The following is a 20,444-nucleotide window of genomic DNA, read 5'->3' as shown; positions in this document are numbered from 1 at the left end:
CTTTCCAAACATATATATATATATATATAATAATAATAATAATACATTGAATTATATCAGAGACAAGTGTTTTTTGTTGTCTGTAATAAGTTTTATTAAATAATTATTATTAATCATAAATGGATTTTTTTAAAAAAATAATTTTTTTTTGTTTATCCCATTCATAATACAAAAACCGTATTTTTTTAAATATATAGAGATATATAWAAATTGTTTAAAACAACAACAAAAAGAGTTAATACAAATATTAATAATATTATAATAAATATTATTATTATTATTATTAATGCAATTGATTATTGGGTAGTCATTTATTATTTATTATTACTATTATTTATTATCATATTATAATAGTTTATCATTTGATTATGATTATGATTTCAATTGTCAATCCATATACGATTATATATATACAGAGTATAGTATATTAAATCAAATAAATAAGTCAATTGCCATTTAAACCATTTATCCATATATGAGACTATTATGTGTGTCTGTCTATTAATTAATAAATTTATTACACCTATTGTCTAGGGGGTCGGTATGTATGTATGTATGTGTGTGTGTCTATGTGTATGTATGTCACATACAGTATATGTGTGATAATGATTAATGTATTAAATCTCTCTCTCTCTCTCTCTCTTAAATAAACAAAACAAAATAAAAAGCAATTATGGTTTTGATTAACAGACAGACAGACAGACASACACACACACACACACACACACACACACACACAAAACAAAACTGTTTTTAACTAAAATCAATAGGCTTTAAATCATTTGGACAGTTTAGTTGTCGGTTGTCCCCGATTTTTTTGGGTCCCTTTCCTCTCCCCCCACACCATCATCCATCCCCACAAAATAAGCTCCCAGTGCACACACACACATATGCACATACAGTGCTAAATAATTGGGGAATTTTTTTGTTGTTATTGTTGACAAATTATAATATTAAAGATAATAAATATATAGTACAGTATATATATATATATATATAAAGTAAATGTTTGTTAATCATTATTAAATAAACTGAATAAATAATAATATAATATAAAAAAAATTGAAATAATAATAATGAAAAACTCATAAATTTTTTTGTTTTTATTATTTATTATTTTAATTATTTATGTGTGTGTTTTTTTTGGTGCTAAAAACATTGACACAAATACTTTCATTTTTATTATAACATATATTATTTTAAATAATAATAATATTTATTATAATAATAATATTATTAACTGTTTATTACTGTTTAATATACTGTGTAATACTTTTTTAAATACTGTATAAATAATATATATATAATACAGTATGTTTTTCATGCCTATCATTAATAAATGACTTTTCAATCCTATTATTATTTATTAATTTAATATTATATTATTATTATTACTTTCAATAAATAAATAAAATTCATGAAAAAATATTGTTTTTTTTGAATAAAATTAAGTGCAATGTGTTAAACATTGTGTTAGTTATTATTATTTTTTTTGTTGAGTTAATAAAATAATATAATTATTATAATAATAAATGAAATGAAATAATAAAACACAAATTTTTTAAATATTATTTTATTTATTAAAATAAATTTATATAAAAATATATATTAAAAGCACATTTTAAATCAAACAAAACATATGAATATTTTTTTTACTTTTATATGTTATATAAATAATAATAATAAAATAATTTCATTGCAATTTCAAACAATAGTTATTACAGTATTAAAATAATAAAAAGTTACAAAATTATTATTATAATTAAATTATAAGTTTTTATTTAAAAAACACAAAACTACACCTTTAAAAAACAATATAATTGTAATATATATTTATTTTCTTAATGACATCTAAATAATAATTATTTAAATTTAATAAATAATAGTTATAATAATAATAATAATAATTCACAAAAAAATATTAATGTATAAAATTATTATATTATGTATTCAATTCAAATACTTATATATTTTTATATATATATTCAGATATAGTACTCATAGATAATATTCATAGATAAACAAATTGCAAACAAAAAATTACTGTAAATTAAAATAATAAAATAATTTAAATATTATTATTCATAAATCATAAGACAAATACTATAATATATTATAAATATTTATTTATTATATCATATCATATGTTTAGTATATAAGTTCATTAAATATATGGATATATTTAGAGATAAATCTTTGAAAATATTTTTTGATTTTTTTTATTTGAATGCAAAGATAATATTCAAAAAAATAATAAATTGAATTTTGGTTTTTGTTAAAAAATCATTAATCAATTCATATAATAATTTGTTGTTTTTTATTTATTTAAGTACAATATATTAGTATATATCTACTTTAACTAACAATTTTTATTATTATTATTTTTATAACTATTTGGCAAACGTTTGACAAATATTATATATATATATATACTAAACAGTCATAAAAATAATTTTCAAAAAAATAATTCATTACTTAAAATTGTCAAAAAATATATATATATATAAATTATCTAAATATCATATACACAGTCTATTAATTATTATTATTTTATTAATTATAATTTTAAAAATATGTGTGATTTCAACCTTAAAAAACAAACAATTAATACAAATATATATATATATTTAAATATTTTGATCACATTTTTCATTGCCGGGGTTTTTCACCAAGAAATACAACTAACAAAAAAATTATACTATATTTTTAAAATATAATTTATTTGAAGGCAATCTCTCTCTCTCTCTCTCTCTCTCTYTCTTTCTGTTTGTGTTTAAAAAATAACTACAATTTAAGAAATTTAATGATACGATCTGTCATTTAGATCCAGAGAGAGAGAGAGAGAGAGAGAAAAAAAAATTACATTTTTGTTTCGCTAATATGTAGTGAAAAAAATTTAAAACTTTTTTTTTTAAATATAAATTTTACTTAAATTTGTTGAATAATCAATGACTCTCTCTCTCTCTCTCTCTCTCTCTCTCTCTCTCTCTCTCTCTCTCTCTCTCTTTAATGATCTACCCCTTGGAAAGTATAGATCATTACTACTACTACTACTACTACTACTACTACTATAAACTTAACTTAAGTGTAGTATTATTTTAGGGGAAATAAAATTTTATATAAAATTTAAAAAAAAGTTTTATATACAGTATAAACCAGTAAGTTATAAATACAGTACATTTACACACACACACACATACAGTTAATGATGAAAAATTACTGATCATAATGATTGAATTAATTTGGATAATTTACACACAAAATACCGGTGCCCGGGAACAGTTGGTATGCATGCCTGTCCCCCCCCATCAAACTGTTGTTGGCTTTACATATATATATATATTTTTTAAATTTTAGTTTATTTATTTTTTAATTTGCATCCAATACTAAATTTAGCTAAACTTTAGATAAACTGTATATCTATTAATACATATATATATACTGTACACTCATTTATTAAGTATATATATATTTATATATATATATATATATATATATATATATATCCCCGATAGACATTATTTTAGTATCAAATTATTTCAAATAATTATTGTATATAACATTTTTGTAGACATTTATTATTTAAAAAAAAATTATTAGTTTTATCGGATATACAATAATATACTGTCTATAATAATATAATATAATATAAAAATTATATATACTTTGTGTGTATATATATATATTTAGTAAATATATAAATATTTTTTGATATTTACCGATCGGAAACCGGTTTAAATGTTTTATTATTATTATTATTATGTATTATTTAAAAAATTTTGCAAACAAATAGCAATTTTATAATTTTTTTTAAATACAACAAATAATAATTTATATATATATATAAAATACTTTACTATATTTGTAGAAAAATAAATAAATAAAATATTTTCATTTAATAACTAAATGTGATTATAGTAACTATAAATATATATTTTATTATATATCATATAATAATAATTTTATAATCAATTCATAGATTTTTTAACAAAAACAACAACAAAAATAACATTTAGTTTTTATTATTATTACTATATATTTGTTATTATTATTATCAATAACTTTTAAAAAATCAACAAAAAAATCATTTCATTTTCAAATTTTTACTTTTTTATTTGTTGTTGTTGTTGTTATTATTGTATTTATTTATTTTTTAAATTTTTATTTAATTATTTTATAAAAATAATAATAATAATCGATGGCATCTATTTCCAAAATATTATATACAGAATATATATATATATATAATTAATTATATTTTTTTATTTATACTGTATATATATATTTAATATTTTTTATTTATTTATTAATAATAATTATTTTCCTATTCATAATACTAGTCAAACAAACAAAAACAAATAAAAAACAAACTTTAAAATCAATTATTATTATTTTTATGTTATTATTTTGTTGTTGTTTTATATTACATGTTTTGTCGTCAAAATCTATATGTATTTTAAGAGAGAGAAAACAAAACAACAACAAAAAGGATATCTATTTTTATCATTAATTATATTTTCTGAAAAAATAAAATTTAGTTTTCACTTTACGATTCAATAAAAGTGATTATATTTTGTTTCATACATAGTATATGAATATTTAATATTTGCAATTGAATTATTGAATTTCAAATTAAAAATATTATTGAATTTTTGTTTGTATGATAAGACACATACATAATATACATTATAAAAAAAAATTAATTAATTATGTTTCAATTATTATTATTTTTTAAAATAATTAAATTTACATAAAAACTTTCGCTCATTTAACTAAACTATTTTTTTAAATATTATATTATCTATCAATCCGTCAATAATTTCTCTACTCATCAAAAAAAATATATTTTAATAATAAATCTACAAAAAAAATAATAATTTATGATTTTTTTATCTATAATTCAATTAATTGGTACAACAGTTTTCACATTTCACACAAACATAATTTTAAATAAATATATTTATATATTTTTACGCAACATTTGACAATCAATTTAATTGTGACCCAAAAAATCATATATCAAACAACAACAAAAAATCAAAAAAATATATAAATATAAATAAATTCAATAAAAAACATAAAACAAATCGACACACAAATTATGCTCAAACGTGTTGTATGTTTTCTATATAATAGTTATATACTATCAATAAATTGTAGAAAATGTTAAACATAACAAAAAAATAATAACATAAAAACATACATAAAATGATTTTTTTTAAATATTTTCTATGTGTGTGTATATATTAATAGTGAAAAACAAATATATATATATATATATAATGTATAGTAAGTGAAAACATCTGCCCATCATTTTTGTGTTGTTGTTGGTGTTGTTGTTGGTTAACGCATACATAAATTGCATACATAAGCGCACATACAAACACATACCCACACCAACAACAACAACACAATAGACAATGAAAATCATTATAAATAATTTATTCATTCATTCAAAATATTATATTAATGGAAAAACTCAATAATATAGACAACTTTCCCTTTTTTGTTTAATTGCCATCAATTGGTGAATACCCCCCCCTCTCTATAGCACCCCACCCCATCCACAGAAAAGATCCAGACATACATGTGTGCCACACAACTGACCACATGAGAGTTGTTGGTTGGTTATTGTTGTCGTCTATTTATACACTCAACTATAGCAGTAATATACTGTATATTTAGATGACAACTCCCAAACTCCCTGTCCCTTTCAAATGTGTAGATTATGTCTGATATGCATTATATATATATATATATATATAGTATAGTGGAGGTGTTGGTCCATCATCATCATCATCATCATGTTATCCCATTATAAGCTTATGTAGTTTTAGGCACAATTTGGTTTAAAATTATTGCACACATTAAATTATGATAACTAAACTATGATAACACAATAACACATACACACACACACACACATACACCTCCTAAATCATAGGGTACGACATATACAGTACAGTACAGTACATAGCATCATAAAAACCCCATTACATGCACATAGACTTTAATATAATTTATATATATATTTATTTAAAAAATATTATTACAATATTAAACACTACATATAATTTACAGTATATACAGTATATATAGTAAATGTTGAAAATTTCAAAAATGTGTAATGATTTTTATAGAGGGATTGAAAAAAATTGACTAATTATATATATATATACATACAGTATATAGAAATAGTTATAATAATAATAATAATATAAAAAGTACATTAATTATGGTATATATATTATAGAGATTTTTTTTATAGATTTGATAAATTAATAATTATATACCCAATTAATATTAAAGGGAGGGAGAGAGGGAAAGGGGGGGTCAGGGCGATCATCATCATTTAGATATTTTAGATTTTTTAAAAATAATAATTTTTAGTTTTGAAAGGCACTGACATTCAACAACAACTACAACAACAAAATGTTGATATATAACATACAAATGAATGCCAGAATCCCAGTGTGTGTGTGTGTGTGTGTGTGTATGTGTGCCCTATGGCCATAAACTACCTGTGCTTATATAATATTAATATATACCTGTATATACTATAATAGTATATATATAATAAAACCAGTTGAGAATGCTAGAAAGCATTGCCAGAAACAAACTTTAAAAACTCATATATTAGGGTTTGCATTTTAATAAGATTTTTTAATTAAAAATAAATAACTCAATATTATATAAAATTTTTATTTTATTTTAAACATATAAATTATTAAATACAAGATTTAAATAAAATTAATTGATAAAGTAATTAAGAAATTTTTTTTTAATTATTTTTAAAGTTAATCATTAATAATAAACAAATCCAAATAGTATTAAAAATGAGAATATTGTTTTTTATATAAAATTATATAGATTAATAACAATGGATGTAATAACAATGCTTTAAATATCATTGTTAGTATTAATATTGTTTAATATATCTTCAATATCGTCATCCATTTCATCATCTGATTCATTTTCTTCTTCAAAATCCATTTCTGATGAAGTTTCGCCAGATGTTTCGTCAGAAGTTTCGTTTGATGTTTCCTCACAAGATTCAGAAGCATTAATTTCAAGAGAAACATCAATGACAAGTTGATTTAAAACATCATGAACTATTTCTTCTATACTCATAACTTGACCATAATTATTAAATTCAATATTTTGAAGGCTTTCATCAAATTCTTCGTCAAATATTTGCGCTATATCAATAACATTACCGTTATCATCAAATTCTATGTTTGCAAGAATAGCATCTAATTCATCGTCAAAATCTTGTGAATCAGACATATTTATTTATCTATTAAATAATTAAAAATAATAATTATATAAAATTAAGACGTTTTTAAATTATAATATTACTTACGACTGTTCTGTCCGATAGCTCGACTTCAAATGACTTGACTTACAATATCTTCTTTATATCACAATAAAATGTTGACGCAACAAAAAGGTAATCACATAAATAAAGAAAATAATATTTATATCAATTAGGAATAAACATAACATATTTAAATTTATAAATAATTTATAATAGTTACGACTGTTCTTTCCGATAGCTCGACTTCAAATGACTTGACTTATAATTATTACTTTATATTACAATAAACTGTTGACGTAATAATGTTGACTCAATAATAATATTGATGTTACAAAAAGGCAATCACATAAATAAAGTAATTATTTTATATTAATATTTATATTTATTATGAATAAAGATAACTAATTTAGATTTATAAATAATTTATTCTAATTACGACTGTTCTCTCCGATAGCTCGCCTTAAAATGACAGATTTTAAATGACTTGACTTACAATTACTACTTTATAACACAATAAAATGTTGACGCAACAAAAAGGTAATCACATAAATAAAGAAAATATTATTCAAATTAATTTTTTCAAAAATATTTTTATTTAATTAATTTCCTTTTAATGAAATTTATACAAATTATTTAATCAATAGTTATAATTTCATAGTCAATAATTGTAATTATTTCTTCAATAAAAATAATTTCTGAAGACACGATTTGATCATTTATCATAATATTTTGATTATCTATATTATAGTTATTGTTTACATTAATTTCAAGAATATCAAAGTAATTAGGATGTTGAAGAAGATGTGCTTTTACTCCAAAATTAAGTTCGTTTTTATTCATCCATAAATTACGACAATATGCACAGTTGAGATCTTTAAATTGATCGAATGCAGTCTTTATAAGTGACATCAAACATGAAGGACAAAAGCGGTGAATACAAGGTTTTTCCATTAGAGCAAATTGAATAAGTTCGACATTCAATTGACAAATGTTGCACATATTAATAGTAGACATTTTATTCAAATAATCATAAATGTCTTGATCTTAAATATGACTTGAATTTTAATATTCAATTAATATATAATACAATAATCTGTAATATGATTAGTTAAAAATAAATATTACGTACATAGTACGATAGTACATTCCCTTCGATGGCTCGACTTGAACTGAGACTTGAAATAATAATTTCACTTTATTTAAAATTATTAAATGTTAACGTAATATTAATGTTAACGCAATTATTAATGTTGACGCAATTATTAATGTTAACGCAATTATTAAATGTTGACGTAATATTAATGTTGACGCAATATTAATGTTAACGCAATTATTAATGTTGATTGTATGTATTGTAAGTATTGTAAGTATTGTAAGTATTGTAAGTATTGTAAGTATTGTAAGTATTGTAAGTACTGTAAGCATTGTATGTATTGTATGTATTGTATGTATTGTATGTATTGTATGTATTGTATGTATTGTATGTATTGTATGTATTGTATGTATTGTATGTATATATATTACCATTTATTACTATGTATTATAGTACTATATGTTACTATATATTACTATATATTACTATATATTACTATATATTACTATATATTACTATATATTACTATATATTACTATATATTACTATATATTACTATATATTACTATATATTACTATATATTACTATATATTACTATATATTACTATATATTACTATATATTACTATATATTACTATATATTACTATATATTACTATATATTACTATATATTACTATATATTACTATATATTACTATATATTACTATATATTACTATATATTACTATATATTACTATATATTACTATATATTACTATATATTACTATATATTACTATATATTACTATATATTACTATATATTACTATATATTACTATATATTACTATGTATTACTATATATTACTATATAAAAGTGCATTATTTTTGTTTAAATTTAAATTTGTATTCTATAGTAGTAAATAATATACTATTTTTTTAATTTAATAAATTTTGTATATTAGCAGCCATTTTTATGTATATATAAAATAAAATTTTATATAGAATCATAATATTTTTAATTTTTAAGATTATCTAAGCTTATTAAATCTGATAACATAATTTTTTGTACTTTGGCCGCCATTTTCTCTATGTTCCTGAAGAGATATCAAAATTTCAATGCTGATCTTCTATACCTTATTTTTGATGGAGAATCTAAATCTGAAATCAAAATTTTAAAATTCGCACTTTGAAAACCAACACACAGACACACACACACACACACACACACACACAAACATATAGAATCCATAAAACAAACCTTTTAAAGTTTGTTTGAAAATGTATAACATTTATGCAGGCGTTATGTTCATCATCAGTCAATACATACACACACACACACACACACATTGATGGGCTTAGAGAGAGAGAGAGAGAGAGAGAGAGAGAGAGAGAGAGAGAGAGAGAGATCATTCACTTTCAGTCCTCAGTTTATATATACCGTATACACGACTCTATAATATATTAATACATATTATGAAATAATAACATTTTGTTTTAACTGTTTTTTTATGCTGTTGTTGTTGTTATTAGGACGACATCAGCTATTTAGCTAACGGAGCAAATTATTGTATAACCAAATCAGGGCTCTCTCTCTCTCTAACTTAGGGCACTACAGGGGGGAACCGGTAATCTGCAACTTATAGTTTTTATATGGTAATACACTAACTTAACAATATATAAGGGATTATTATATACATAGTATATATATTATACTACTCTCTAGGGTTAGGTATGTATGCATATTATGTAATATCTCTCGGATACCTAAACAGCAATGATTTTTTTTGTTAGACATTACACACACAAAAATAATAATCGCCAAAACAATGATATAATTATTGATTTTACGGTTTACATATGTATTACCACAAAATGTTTATATTTTCAATGGGCCTACAAAATATCATATATATGCACAATATATATATAGTATTGTATTAAAAATAAATATGCTTTAAAAAACCATTTTGATATTTTAGTTTATTTATTATATACATTATAGTATTATAGTAGTACACAAATGATTTTTGTTTTGTCGAAACTCAATATTTCAATTGTATGTATAATATCAGGGTTAAGCAAGGTTTTGGATTTTAGGGGGGTAGACCGGGGTAAAATTTACAAAATTCTCAAAAAATCTTGGGGGGGGGTATTGGGTGGGGTAAGATTTTTATTGCATTTTTAAACGGCAATTTTTTCAAAAATCCAAAATCAAGGGGGGGGTCTAGAGAAAATTCCCTAAAAATTCCTTAAGTTCCCGAATATTCCCATGTAAATTCAATAAAATTCCCACAAGTTCCCGTATAAATTCCCGGGAAAATAGGTAAAATTTCCAAAAATATAAAAAAAAAACTTAAAAAACTTAAAAATTAACAAAAATTTAAATTTTAACAAAAAATAAATATTTTTTAAAAAAATTTTTTAAAATTAATAAAAACTTAAATTTTAACAAAAAAAATAAAATAATGTATTTAAGATTTAAAAATAGTTGATAAAAGCATTAATGATACACTATGAGTTATTTTTAGTATTTTAATAATTTTTAACTTTTAACATAATTAATTTTTTAAACAATACTTAATGTTTATAGTTTGTTATATATTTTTATTTTTATACAAATACTGACTGAATACTACTTATTTAACTCAAATTTCGTTAAAGTTTAATTATATTAAGTACAAAATTGAAAATATTTTTAAATTTTTTATTTAAAATTTAAAAATTATTAATAAAAACATAAGTATTTATTGTTTTATTAACTTCTTAAACTTATATTTAAATTGTAATATGATTACTCTTTTCAACAAATAGGTAATTTTTAATTTTTTAGTTTATTTTAATTAAAATAATGTTATTTTTTGATGACTTTTAACGTTATTTTAACTATTTTTAATCAATAATTAGATTTTTATAAATATTAAAAACATAAAAACACTTACTAAAATAGTATCAACTAAAATTAAAATTTTTATAAATTTCAAAAAAAATTTTCGGCGCCTTCGGCGCCGAAATTTTAGGGGGGGGGGGGGTCATTTCTCCTCGTTTTTAAGCGACAATTTTTTCAATTTGGTCAAAAAGTCTGGGGGGGGTAAAATCCCAATTTCTCGATCTTAGGGGGTATTTTGGCCTTACCCCCCCCCCCCCCCCCCCCTTACTTAACCCTGGTATAATATATATATAGAAAATTATAATGTGTTTATTGTCCATCAAAAAAAAAAAATAAAATAAAATTATATGATAAAAAAAATTATAAATACTAATACATAATATACAGTACATTATCTCAAACATCATCATTATTATCATCATAGCATGCAATGAATGTCCAAATTGATTGAATCGATAATTGATGCTTTATTTTTTTGGTTACCAATACTATATATTTTATATATATATACAATATATATACAATACAATATACAATGTTATATATAATGTAATGTAATGTTAAAAGCCCATCAATAATTTAAATAAATTTGTTTTACTGTATAGTTGTCTGGTTGGTTGCTTTCAAAACAAAAATATAAAATAAAATAAAATAAAATTCAATATACCCTAAACTGTATCATCAATTACTTATTATGGGAAGACATATATTTAATATAATTTTTTTTCTCTCTCTCTCTTTCTATCAATTGAGACGATAATTACAGGTCCGGTCTGACATCACTGGGCGAGTGATGTGTGTGTGTGTCTATGTATATGAGCTTTCAATACTACTATGATATACATTATATATATATACTGTATATTCAAATGTTGCGGACAATTATCTCAATTTAACCAAAGATATACTGTATATGTATATACTGTATTATAATATATTCAATCCAATATATTATATATCGTGTGTATATATAGAGCTATAAATAGATAGATAGACAGACACATGTTATTGGCCACCCGTTACCCCACACACACACACACACACTTGAATGGTCGGGTCGATTGATAATTGTTTCGACGACTAAATACAACAATAGCCCTAAACGGACGGATAGACCCATTAGCTGCCAATTCATCACAACATTTATCATTTTATATGATTGTCTACTACTACTAGTAGTATAGTATTTGACTAAAAAAATTTATGGCACAAAATATCCCTATTGTTTCCTCTATTATTCTCTCTCTCTYTCTYTCTYTCTCTCTCTCTCTCTCTCTTTATTGTTGTCCAGTCAACCATTTCAGTCCGTTTTCATTAAGTTTGATATATATATACCAATAGTATAGATATAGATATCAATTGAATTTATTGGTAAAAAGACACAATGAGGAGGACAGTTAGCTTTCTCAGTGATCTGGTAATATGGGGGTGGGGATGGCCTAATGGGGGACAGTAGTCATTTAGCTGTTATACGGGGGGTGGGAGGATAGTCGTTCATTAAATGTTTTACAAGACACTGACTTTTTTTATATATATAGATATATTACACAACAACAAAAATCTATTATATAATCGCTTATATTTGATATAATGTAATATATTATATGTATTATTATATATATACTGTATATAATATACTGTTAAGTTAATAGATAATGAATTAACAACATATGGATAGAAATACTATATATTTTTTATATAATTTTTTGTTGTTATATCTCATGAATTCATTGTTTTTTTTTAAATAATGTTGTTTTCATTCATTGAATATTTATTTATTTATATATTTTTTTGTTGAATTCATTTTTAGTAGTAAATGAATGGATAAATGAATAATGAATTTGTTTTTATGAAATGTGTGTTTAATGAGATGTGTAATGAAAGAGATGATTGCATAGAAATAACTAAAAATTATTATTTTTTTTAAATATATTTACTAAACAATACCATATTTTGTATGTATTTATGTATGTATGTATGTATGTATGTGTGTGTGTGTGTGTGTGTGTGTGTGTGTGTGTGTGTGTGTGTGTGTGTGTGTGTGTGTGTGTGTGTGTGTGTGTGTGTGTGGTGTTAGGTTAGGTACTGTACATATGTTATGAAAATATATTTATAAGAAAATGTTATCTCATTTATATATATATATATATATTAGTTATTATAATAATAATAATAATATTGTTATTATTTTTCCTTAACATTGAATTGTTTAATAAGTTTTTTTTAAATTCAACTAAAAGAAAGAAAGAAAGAAAGAAAGAGAGAGAGAGAGAGAGAGAGAGAGAGAGAGAGAGCACAACTTATATTTTTTTTGTTGACTTTTTTTTAAAAAAAGTTAGTTAAGAGTAAACTTTTTGTTAAGGTTAAAAAATTTTTATTTTTTTTGGTTAATATTTTTTTAAACAGTATTTGTTAGCTTTGGTTGAGAGGATACCACACTCACACACACACACACTAGTCATGGATTGATAGATAGATAAATAGTTAAATAGATATACAGATAGAGAGAGAGAGAGAGAGAGAGAGGGTATTAAAAGATTATATATTATATAAGAGTGAGTGAATGAGCCGATAGAGAGAGAGAGAGAGAGAGAGACGACTTTTTTTGAGTAATCACTAAAAATGAGATATAATTTTATTTTATATGAAAAAGAGATAATAATAATAATTGAGAGGTTAGTTGTTATTGTTGTAGGCGTTTATGAGTCGTGAAGATAATACCTTTATTATCGTTAATAATAATACAATTATTATTATTATTATTATAAGTTTTAACTTATATTAAATAATAAGACAATAGTTTTATATATATATGTTTTTCTTGTTTTGTGATTATTATTATTATTTTTTTTGTTGTAAAAGTTTAATTTCCTCTATTACTGTGTTAAATGAAATAACATTTTTAAACTAATTTTATTTTATTTTTTTATTTTATTTTATTTTTTCAAAAAACCAATTTTCCTTTTGAACGATCATTTGCTTGCTCTGTACTAATAAGTGTGAGATAAATATGTATATATGATATTAATATATATATATATATATATATATATATATAGAGAGAGAGAGAGAGAGAGAACCTGTAGTTTTTCCTAACAAACCATAACCTTATGAAGCAATATATCACTCAAATAGGAGAGAGAGAGAGAGAGAGAAATTTTTAGGAAAATTAAAAAAATAAATTATAATAACTTATTATTATTTTCTGTTTAAATGCCATACAATTAGTACACCCATACTATCCAACAACCATACCGTTCCTCCCCTCCCACACTCCATCCCCCATCACTTTTTCATACCCTACACACGCACACCACATAATTGACTGTAAATTGAAAATTAATACACATTTCTAATTTTGTTGTATATTTATAAAAAAAACAAATTAAATCAAAAAAAAATTAATGAAAAAAATACTTAAAAGTAAATGAATGATAAAAATATTTTTTTTATTTTGTATATTACTCTACTAATTTTATAAACATATTTTTTATGTGTGTGTATATAAATACAGATTAAATACCTGTATCTACACTATATATATATTTCCTCTATATTTGAAAATCTATTCAATTTATACTAATTTATTTTTATTTTACTATCACATACCTGTGCTCACACACATATATATACACACACATACACACACACACATACACACACATACACACACACACACATATATATACACACACATATACACATACATACACACACATACACACACATACACACACATACACACACACACATACACACACATACACACACATACATAAATTATATATTATACATTGATAATCTGGTCAGGTATACCTTAAAAAACACCATAAGCCACACACACACACACATACCGTACATATGAATACTTAAAACCCATTTTTAATATCACCCATTAGTATTACATATGTTACAACATAAGTGTTTTTGGAGGTCTCCAAAAGTTTGTCAACCTCCCAGTGCTGGTTTTATTTTTTTTTTTTTTGGGCAACCAGTCAACCAGTATTGACCTGATATGCACACACACACACACACACACACACATGGAGATACCAGTGYCGGAAGGAAGACACCCAAAACATGTGACCGGTTAAGTGCACGGAGGCATAGCTATCGGGTATATATATCTATCTATCTTTTCGCCCGATGACTGACTGAGTGAGTGAGTAAATGAATGACTGAATGAGACACCCGTTCCGCATGTTTGACAACTCAATCGCTAAACTAAATCGATAGGACAGGTCGTCTCTAAACAAAAAAAAAATATGCCTAACATTGTCGTCCCGATTGAATAGCACAACAACAACGACGACAACGAAAATATTAAATCGCCTAAAAAAATTTTTGCGTTTTTTTTGGTGGACCTAAAGCTATGGTCATACACTTTCTAGGGCTCCGGTATTTACGAGAGAGAGAGAGAGAGAGAGAGAGAGAGAAAGTTGTTATTACATTCACATTATGCAAAACCACAGCAAATCCATTATATATATTGACTATTATCTCTCTCTCTCTCTCTCTCTCTCTCTCTCTCTCTCTCTCTCTCTCTCTCTCTCTCTCTCTCTCTCTCTCTCTCTCTCTCTCTCTCTCTCTCTCTCTCTCTCTTTCTCTCTCTCTTCTCTCTCTTTTTCTCTCTCTCTTTCTTTCTCTCTCTCTCTTTCTCTCTCTCTCTCTCTATCTTTCTCTCTCTTCTCTCTCTCTCTCTCTCTCTCTCTCTCTCTCTCTCTTTATGTCTCTTTATATATATATGAGAGCAGTTATCATGAATAGGATAGACAGTCATCATCATCAACATCAACAACAACCACATGAAAAGCGGCTGATTTTTATCGACACAAAAATAATTGAAATATTTAGTTATTATTTTATTTTTTGTGACCGATTATATCTCGCGCGTCCCACTCATCATCACTCATCAAAAATAATAAAAATATATATACAAAGTGACGACTAGTTATATAGTTGTATATATCTAGTGGTATATCTCGATACCCCCCACCCAGCAGCAGGAGGGGTAGGCATAACATAGCTGGGAGGAGATAATAGGGGAAAATAGGGGGGTCCGCGCAATATGTTATAGCCATATAATACAATAATAATAGCCACATAAATACCAGTATTTAAATATTTTTTTTTTAAAAAAAGTATTTATTTATTTTGTTTAAATACAATTGTGATATTTATTTATATATATATTTTTTTGTTGTTTTTTTTTGTTTGATATCTATCTTTACACAAAATAATAGCCAAACAAAAAAAAATTAAAATATTTAATGTCAGGTATTTTTCTATATATATATATATATATATATATAAGATATTTTTTGGTGATATTGTTTTTATTTTCTAAATTTTTCAACATAAATGTATTAAAATTTTGTAACTAATTTAAAAAAAAATAATTTTGTTTTTTTTTTGTAGTTAGAGAGAAGATAACAAAATAATACAATATTTTGTTTTTAGTTGTTATTACTGTTGAAAAATAATGTATTTTTTATCTGTTATTTGTTTGCATTTGGATTATACAACAAGTGCTATAAAATATTTTTTTTGCATATAATATATATATATATATTTTTTTCTTACCAACATATCTTTATTACATATAAATAAAAAAAAATGTTTTTTGCATCCGAGATAAATATAATATTGTTTTGCTGGGGATTTATTTTATTTTGCATAATAATAAACATTATATACATATATTTTCCATATTATTATTATTAATTGTTTGCTTGATTTATAAAAACATATACAATAACAAATAATTTATACATTATATATCATATACTTATATATCAAACCAAAAAAAATATTACGGTTTTTAGATTACTATATAATAAAAATACAATAAAATTGTTGTGTGTTTTACTTAAAACATTTAAAAAAATAATATATGTTTTATATATAATATGATGTAAATAAAATTTATAGTGAAAAAAACTAAACAAATTTAGCACAATTTTATTTATTTATTTTCACAGTATATTTATTATTATTATTATTTTGTTGTATTATTATTATATAAAATAAACTATATATCAAAGTAAGCGATTTTAATTACTACAAAAAAAACAACAAACAAATATATATATATATATATATATCCAAGAAAATGTATTATTATTATTATTGTTATATAAAATAGTGTAATCAACAATAAAATATATGATATACACTGTTATATTATAATATATATATATATTATAATAAATAAATAAAATTAATTAATTATTTAAATAGTTTTGTTGTGTAGAAATAGGGCTCTAATATCTATATGAGAGATGAATATCTCTATGAATATATAAATAATTGTTATAATAATAATAATAATAAGAAAATTAATTGAATGGCAAATAACATATATATATATATATATATATATATATATATATAAATTATATAACAATATAATATAACAGTATATTGTTGAATAAAACTTTATAATATGTATTAAACTTTTTTTTTTATTTTTAGTATTTATTTATTTTATGTCTTATTGTATTAAATATTATTGTATATACTGTACTTTACTTTTGTAATACAATGTGTCTATAAATTTATAATTTTTAAATACACAATAATAATATCAATGAATTTGATGTACAGTAAGTGTATAAAAACATTTAGAGAGAGAGAGAGAGAGAGAGAGAGAGAGAGAGAGAGAGAGAGAAATAAATTATAAATTATACTACAATACCGGTAATGTTATAATAAATAAAAGTTTTTTTTTATTATATAGTATTATATTTTTTGTGTGTATTTAGTTAAACAAAATAACTAACTTTTTATATATATATATACAGTATATATAATCTGCATGTGTCTGTCTGTATAGCATTTAATAATAATAAAAATAATAATAATAATAATTGTATTGTTTGTGTTAAATACAAAAAAAATGCATTGTAATCTCATTTATATAAATATTTTATTATTATTATTAAAGGGCAAACACTGGGAGATACCACACATACCATACCATACCATACCATACCATACCATACCATACCATATAACAGGTACACACAGTATATACACTATAAGTCGTCGGCATTTAAAGTTAAATACAATATATATATATATATATAAATATTATATATATTTAAAAAAATAACTAATAGTAATGACAAAAAAACACTACTATAATATAATATTTATATATATATATATGTTTAAATTTTATTATATATGCTATTTTTTATTGTTATATTATATTACAATATTATATAGTTATTACTGTACACTGTATTATACATGAAATTTATGTTTATATTATTATTATTATTATTTACACATAGTTTTTATTTATTTATTTTTTGATAACTGCTGTATACCTGTACTGTTCAATACATACATACATACATACAGTATATACATATGGATTTTGACACACACACACACAGCATATCACCCAACTGTCCCCATAAACACTGCATCTATGATCTACCTGTGCTCTCAACATCTCTCTCTCTCTCTCTCTCTCTCTCTCTCTCTCTCTCTCTCTCTCTGTGTCTCTGAAATAAAACTGTAATAAAACTCATGAATATTTAATATGTAATATAAATTTATTTCTATTTTTTTATCATAGTTTCCAAGTCATGATTTTTTTTTATTACATGTAATATTTAATTCACATTTTTTTATTTCTCTCTCTCTCTCTCTTACTGTAACCTTAGATAAAGTTTTTTTTTCTTATTAATACATTTATTAAACTAAAATAAAACACATATACTGTATATTAATAATAATATTTCGCAACACTTCAAAAAACATCTGCATTTACCGTTTTTTTTAATACATAACTTATATTTCAATAATAATATTACTTATATTTCTAACTTATATACTGTATATATATATTGTAGCAAAAAAATATGTATTTAATATTAATAATAATAATACTTGTGATAGTATTCAACCTGTTTTTTTTCAGCAAAAAATAAATATAAAGTAATGTTTTTATGTTATCGTTGTTGTCTTTTCCCATAACACAAAACTCATGGGATGTATGTGTATACCTGTGTATATGATTTTTTTAAATATTTATTTTATTTTATTTTATCACCACTTGTTATATATGTATTATAAAAGATATATAATATTAAAAACCTTTAAACAACGAGTGTGTCTGTACTTATGGCTCTTTAAAAAAATACACACATTTAGATACACACATATACATACATACATACACACACACATACATACATACATACATACATACACACACACACATACATACATACATACATACATACATACATACATACATACACACACACATACATACATACATACATACATACACACACACACATACATACATACATACATACATACATACATACATACACACATACATACACACACACATACCACACAATGCTATTTATATAATAATATCTACAAAAAAAATAATAAATAGGAAATCTCTTATAAAAATCTATTAATAATATTTATCTCTCAGTCTCTCTCTCTCTCTCTCTCTCTCTCTCTCTCTCTCTCTCTCTCTCTCTCTCTCTCTTTCTCTCTCTCTATCATCTAATTTAAACCCATATTTTTCACTTATAAACTCATGAATGTATAGTTCAGTATACACTGTATAATAATACTTAATATAATAGTATATCTCATTAATAGATAAGAAAAATACTGTATTTTTATCTCCTGAGAGAGAGAGAGAGAGAGAGAGAGAGAGAGAGAGAGAGAGAGAGAGAGAGAGAGCTTAACATATATTTATAATTTTTTTTCGTCTTAAATTGACATTTATAAATATAAACTTTTTTTTTAGAAAAAAGCACTTAACAAAAATATATTATATATTAGTATTTTTTATTATAGAAAAATTATCATAAATTTATTAATATTTTATTTTTTAATATTTATATCTGTGTGGATGTATATTAAAAAACAATTTTTTAAATCTGATAAATAGTTATATGAATAGTCATATATATATAAACTATTTCATATTAATTCATAAAAAAAAAATTTCAAAATTATAAACATTTTTAATATAACATTTTTTTCAATAAAAAATATAATAATAATAATAATAATATTTATCCATATAAATATTTTTTTAAGTACAAAAACATGTATTGAATCACTTATTTATTATTTAATATTAAATTTTATTTTAATTTTTTAAATATAGTTTGAATC

Source organism: Oppia nitens, unplaced genomic scaffold (genome assembly GCF_028296485.1).
Source record: "Oppia nitens isolate AA-2021 unplaced genomic scaffold, nextdenovo-longstitch-racon4-pilon3 scaffold7_pilon_pilon_pilon, whole genome shotgun sequence".
Classification (NCBI taxonomy): domain Eukaryota; kingdom Metazoa; phylum Arthropoda; class Arachnida; order Sarcoptiformes; family Oppiidae; genus Oppia; species Oppia nitens.
The sequence above is the reverse complement of the archived record's forward strand: the minus strand, read 5'-3'. Positions refer to the sequence as shown.